This window comes from Arachis stenosperma, chromosome 10 (genome assembly GCF_014773155.1).
Source record: "Arachis stenosperma cultivar V10309 chromosome 10, arast.V10309.gnm1.PFL2, whole genome shotgun sequence".
Taxonomy (NCBI): domain Eukaryota; kingdom Viridiplantae; phylum Streptophyta; class Magnoliopsida; order Fabales; family Fabaceae; genus Arachis; species Arachis stenosperma.
This window is the reverse complement of record NC_080386.1, coordinates 25,129,065-25,136,079: the sequence shown is the minus strand read 5'-3', so window position 1 is coordinate 25,136,079 and position 7,015 is coordinate 25,129,065. Positions and strand designations below refer to the sequence as shown.

Below are 7,015 nucleotides of genomic sequence, written 5' to 3'. Positions count from 1 at the left end.
GGAATTGGCGATTAATTAGGTTTAGAGAAATTAAATTACTAAAGGATTGTGATTTGATTATAAATCATTTGCTGTGAAAAGATTTTTGCATGAAATAAATAAGAAAGCATAAGCATTATTCTTCCAAGAATCAACCACCTTCAAGGCCTTCAACATTCTCATCTATTGATTTTCTTCCAACTTCAAAGCATTCTCCCATTCTCTTCTTCACCGTTCTTTTCTTTCTTAGAGATTTAATTAGACGTTGCTTGTTTCAATCTGTTAATCCTCATGGAAATGATATCCACTCACCATGGTATTACTTGAACGATCTGGTGCACTTACCAGTATCCGTGAGCATTAGTTTTTGTTTATCAAGTTTTTTGTGCCGTTGCCGGAGAATAATTGGGATTGACAACATACGTCCGTTAAATCATTAAATTAGATGTTGTTTTATTTTATTTTGTTTTCTTTTAGTTTTTCTTTTTCTATATTATGCTCAATTCTTCCGTCTTTCTTTATTCTTTTATTCCATAAGGTATGTTTGATCTCTTTATGTGTTTGTGCAAGCAAGGAGAAGAGAAAGAAAGAATGACAGCAGATAATAAAAGTTTAGTCCGATTAAGGAAAGACATCGCTTCCTTTTCCCAAAAAGAGAGCGAATCATTCCATGAAGCATGGGAGAGATACAAAAAAATTTTCGGAGGGTGTCCACACCATGATCTATCCGAGTGGCTTCTAATCCAATTCTTTTATAATGGAGTCTCCCAAGTCTCAAGAACGACGATTGATTCATCGATTGGAGGTTCATTACAAAAAAGGACATCTGAAGAGGCATTGGCAGTGATAGTAGTGACAACTAATAATCTTAGGAGGGAAGGCGAAGCTATCACTCTAAAAAACTGAATCAACAAGGAGCTGAATGATGCATACTTAATGGAGGACAACACTCAAAGGTGTTGTGAGACAATCTGATTTCCAACCTAGAAGACTCAAACATCAAGCTAATGAAGTTAAAAGAGCGCTTGCTAGGAGACAACCCAACCACGGTTAGTATTTTTGTCTTTTTCTTATAAGCATTCCACAATTGTATTCCTTTTTTTCTCTTATTGCATTTATTTTTAATTTTTTCTATTTAGTTTATCAAGAAAAGGGGGTGTTGAACGCTCGGCGGCCATCTTGGAAGCCCGGTCTCCATGTGCTAAAAGAGAAGCCACACCCGGCGGCCATCTTGGAAACCCGGCATTTGGCAAAGGCAAGCTCCCAGGGGAGCAAACTAATCATTGAACGCTCAGCGCATCGCTTTCCCTATTTTCAATTATGCTTAGATCTTGATAGTTGCTTGCATATTTAAAGCTTCTTATTTCTTTTAAGAGTTATCACCATGAATAAGAGTTAGCACCATGCATTCACGACATATCACTTCAACTACATATCTAGCATGCATGCACATTTATCTTCCCTAAACTACATATCTAGCATGCATGAACACACTATCTTTTGCTTCATAATTTCAACTCTCAACAGTTGGAACCTTGACCTATAGCTCTTATTTTTCATTGATTCTCTCTATAAAATATGCATACCACACACTAATTCATGTATCCATAGCCACATACTCCACTTCTTGTTTCACTATAAATGCACACATAAATCATCACTCACACCACACACCAAATTACACACTCCTCTTCTTTCATTTAGTCCATACTTCATTCTCAACCCGCATTTAAATTCTAAATTTGGTGTTGGATAGCATTCTGTGTAGTGTAAAATATCATTCCAAAGATGTTATTGTTCAAAAAGAAAGGGTAAGGAACCGGCCACCCTTTCATATGACACTCACTGATTTTGTTCTTAACTTTATTAAGAAAAATACAATCAATAGTTGATAAACAAGTCAATCAATCCAAAAGTAAATTTTGATTTGAAAACCATAAAATATCCAGAGATTCCAACCAAACCAACAAAGAGAAAGTGGAAGATTTTGGCCTACCCTCAAGAACAAATGGGAGCTACATTAGTATGAGAGTTCTATGGAAATGCATGGAGGACAACTGAGGACGTAGCTCAAAAACCTCCGTTTAAGAGCTATGTAAGAGGTAAAAGTATTGATTTTGGCTCTAAAAACGTCCGAAGAGTCCTCCACATTCCTCTTTAATTTCACAACTTGGGGGATGGCTATTATGACTCTGGGATAAAGATGATTGGTAACAAAAGGTTGGGAAAAATTCTCTAAGATATATGTGTCTCGGAGATGTAGTGAAAGTTTAGAGTAAGTGGAGAGGCAATCCAACTCAAAAGAACTCCACTCATTCATGTTGCTAAAGGATGGTTGGATTTATCCAACACAATATAATCCTAACTTTCAACCATTCAGAAGTAACAGTGGAGATGGTTGTCCTCATCTTTTCCATTATGAGGGGAGAAGAAGTGAGGGTAGAGGAGCTCATCCTCTACTACATAAGTGTCATCGCGAAAAATAAGACATCAAGGATAAAACTTGGATTTTCGAACATCATTTACTGGCTCTGCCAAGCGACCGGAGTATCCATTGAAGAAGACATTTCTGTCAAGCTTGAAAGGCCAATTACTAAGGCAGTGATGGAAAGGGCCGCAAGAAGGCACATCTGTGCGGACCAAATGGAAGAACCACAACAACATTCTCCTCCTCCTTCTCCTCACGCACCAGAGTCTCCTCCTCCTCCTGCACTAGAATTTCAAGCAAGGACTAGTCAATCTCAAGCTTAAGTGATTGACTTGCAATAATTCTATAGGAAATTCCAATAGTTCCAGCTGAACACCTAACGACACTAGTTGAAAACAATAGCTAAACTCAACTATCTCTGTATGGCTGCACACATTTCACATCCCCAACAAGTTATGTGTTATCCAGAGCTTCAAGCCAAATTTACACAACTTGAGAGGGCAGAGGAAACTGAGAGAAAAATACAAGAAGAACTTGAGAGATAACAAGTGTGGCGTGCCCGAATGCAGGAAGTGACAATTGAGACCGAGGATTAGAAAAGTAGTGAGGATGAGTAAGTGTTTTGGATAAGATGAATTCTCTTTTCTGGTGGTTAGTTATATCTTTTTCCTTTTGTTTTCATTTTACTTTGTTTCGTTTTCCTTGCATAAATTACATACTTTGTTTACTTTGCTTTTTCTTTAATACTTAAACTTGTATGATTGCTCCTCCAGTGATCAGTTGTATGAAGAATATCTTAATGAAAAAATTGAATAATTCAAAACAAAAGTGGTGGTGCTAAAAAATATGTGGTTATATTTGATGAACTTAAGATATTTTAATCTTGTAAAAAAGGAAGGGAACTCCCTAGAAACAAAGTTCTGAAAAAGTATTATGAGAATTCAGATCAATTCCTTAAAGCAATGAAAAAAACAAGAGTCTAAACAGATCAAAATAATAAAAAATGATAAGGCTTTGAGCACCAGTGACTAGGGCCCAGTTATGTTCCTGTGATGTTTGTGTTTCAATGAGAGATTTGAGCAAATAAATCCAAGGGGTGCTTTATTACCCGATAACTTTGGTCAACTGGCCCGAGATTATCGATTGAAAGTCCGCATTAATAGTCGCTTTGAGACAAAACATTTAGAGTCCAAGGAGGCTCTGGACATCAATGTATGGATCAATAATTTTTCAGTTATGTGCTTGTAGTATGATTGTGTCAAGGAGAGGCTTGGGTAATTAGATGCGTAGGGTGCTTTATCACTCTATAATTTGGGTTAACTGGCCCGGGATTATCGATTGAAAACCTATTAAGAGCTGCCTTGTGACAGAACACTTAGAGTCAAAAGCCTCATTGATCCTTTTTCGAATTAGAATGTGAAATAACTGCCTTCAAGTCATATAAGGCCAAAAGAATTCTCATAATACAATTCGAATCTAAGTTTTCAAAAATTCTCAAATTCTAAGTACGCGAGATTCATCAAAGATAAGAGAAGCTCGAATATAATCACAAGGATTATCATAAATCCCACTTTTTGAAATTAAATTTCCAAACTTTTCAATTCTTTTCGTTAAGATAAATTCTATTTACTTTTTTTTTCTTGAGAACAAGTAAAGTCTTAAGTTTAGTGTTGTGATGCCTAGGCATCTTTAATAGTTTTTAGGTTTCTTTTTCATTTATTTTCTTAGATTTAAATCAAATTTCTTATGTTTTTAGTAAAATTTCAAATCTATTCAAATATTTAGAATTGTGTTAGTATTATTGTAATTTCAAGAGTTTTTGTTTTCAAAGTAATCAATGATTAAAGCCTTTTTAAAGAAAACACAAAAACGATCCAAAGAAGTCCTATCCAGACCCAAAGAGCATGAAAACCAGATGCCCAACCTTCAGTATGGACACTCGGCGGCCCATCACACACACCACAGCTCACACTCCCCGCGACCCTCCTTAAATGGCACACATGCTCGGCGGCCAATTCTTCAAGCTCGGCGGCCAGAATTTAAACTACCGATTTGGGCCAATGTCCAAGTTGAAGGAGTACGCCTGGCGTTCCTAAGCCTCAACTCCCAGGATGCAACACTTGTTAAGACTTAATTTCAATTATACAAATCATGAGAAGCCTTAATCTCATCCGAAGATTCAAGATTTTAAGAGATTAGTTATTATTAATTCCTTTTAGAGAGATAAAGATTTAGTTATTAGGATTTATTTCTAAATTAGATTTGAATTATTGTTAAGATTGATTTGAATTTAAGTAGGTAATTATCTATCTTATCCTTTAAAGATAAGATTAGATTGAGTTTTTGAATTTGAATTTTAGATAGAACTTAGGATATAAATAAGTGAACAAGGTTCACAGAAGAGAGCATCAGATTATATACCATTTCTCATTATTAGGATTAGTTTTTTCTTTATCATGAGTCATTAAACCTCCACTGTTGAAGGTTAGGAGCTCTGTTTGTTTTACGAATTTATAATGTAAGTATTTTTTTTATTTAGTTCATGATTTTTTACTTTTTCAAAAATGAGTCTCGTTCTAGCCATTAGGTTATTGTATGTATAAGACGAAATTTAAATTTTGAATACTTACTTAAATAAACTAATGAGTTAACTACTAAACCAATTCAAATGAGTTAAAAAATACTTTATTATTTAGACGTTAGATTGATGAATAATATTAATGTTAAGATCTTTTGGTCATAAAATCGATAATGATAATTAATAAAGTCATTGGTTATAAGTTAAAAATAATGAATGATAATTAAAATCGAGTTATAATATTATTTTAGAGTTTCAAATGCTTTTTTATGGAAAAAAAATTTTAATAATTCATTTCTTAAAATTGCAAACATGATATCACTAACAATTTTACCTTATTATTGTGGATGTATCAAAATGTTACAAGTGTTGTAGTGTAAAGAGAGTTCCATGCATTATTAATAACTAATAATCATATATATAAAATAAGACACTGAATATGGCAATGTCCCACATGAAAAATTGTGTTGGTGTTTTAGACAATCACAAAAGCTAAAATAGCGACTTATGATACACACATATATAAACCATGTTGAATAGGTTACTAGCTGGACCTAAAATTAATAAGTGCGAGTTCTGAAAATGAACTCTCATGCATTCAGCTTTAGTTGAACAGTGAAATTTACAATTCTATTTCGAGTTTAGCATGAACTGAAACAATTATTATTGTCTTGATTCAATTAATTTCCATATACAAATTTGTGTACCAAAAGAAAAGAAGACGTGGATATAGAACATGCATGATGACTAGTGGGAACAATAATATTCTAAGCAAAACGACATAATAATTTATTGAACTGTTATTGTGTCTTGCATTAGACCGAAATTATTTTTTATATGAATAAATATATAGTATTTTTTTGTTGAATATTGTTATTTGGAGACTAACACAATATGTACCTAATGTGTTGTATTTCTAGAAATTTTGTGCAGAATTTTGAGGTACTTTAACAGATATTTTCAATAGAAATTTGCTATGTGTCAAACAGAAGAACAACACATATCCTGTATGTTAAAAAAGCAGAGATCTCTCGTTTGGTTTTGAGACACCTTTGTGTGTGATTACTCGCCATGTGTCGCGTTGCATGTAATATGCACCCTGCGTGTTGAAGATTCTGAGAATTCATTTCCAGACATCCTTGTCATGCGTCGAGCGACGGACAACACGCACTCTATGTGTTGACCACTGTTCCAGTTGGTCTCTATGCACCCGACAGGCATGCTCTAGGAACTGTTATGCTACAACGGCATAATGGTGCCTTTAAAAGGGAGGGAAAAATTTGCTTTTGCTTCAACCTCTCATTTCTCGTTTTTTATTTCCCATTTCAAATTAAAATCTACAGAAGGTGATTGAGAGAGATTGAAAGTGAAAAAAGGTGACTACAGAAGGTAAGTTTTGGTGAGAGTGAGAGTAAGTAGTGTGTTTAATAACTATGGTTCGTAATTATACTGATGCAGCAAAACACGTTATTAATTATTTGGACAACCTAATGTAGTAAGTTTATTATCTTTGTTAATTTAAAGTTTAGTATTTAATATAATTATTTTTAATTTATGTTTTAATTTTTTTTATCTTATATAATTATTTTTAATTTTTGTTTTAATGTTTTTTTATTTTACTGTAATTTGCATTTTATTAATTTGAATAAATATTATTAACTCTAACACAAATTATCTGTAATTATTTTTGTATTAGTTTTTCGAATTTTATGTAGTTATTTTTATTTTATTTTTTAGATTTAATTTTGATTTTAAATTTTGGACAATTATAAAATTATTTTTATTTTCTGTTTTTAGTTGTCTTATACCAGGTTAACAAGAATCTTCTGCCGCGTAAACTTGATCCATCGGAGATGTGGCATCCGGTGGTTGATCAGACCTTACAAACAACAGGATTCTACTATGTTTCGAGAGTATGACAGATCAGAGGACATTCCGGGTTGCTATTTGCTCTTGTAGAAAGGTGGAGGCAGGAGACTCATTCTTTCATATTGCCAGCTGGTGAGATTACAGTAACACTGGAGGACGTG

At 33.7% G+C, this 7,015-nt stretch overlaps 1 non-coding gene across 1 annotated transcript; it reads right to left on the bottom strand.

Annotated features, from left to right (window-relative positions):
• Nucleotides 1–597: 597 nt before the first annotated feature.
• LOC130959406 (small nucleolar RNA R71) lies at nt 598–704 on the bottom strand. Its single transcript, XR_009078486.1, has one exon. It is a non-coding gene; the product is annotated as a small nucleolar RNA R71 (small nucleolar RNA).
• Nucleotides 705–7,015: the final 6,311 nt, after the last annotated feature.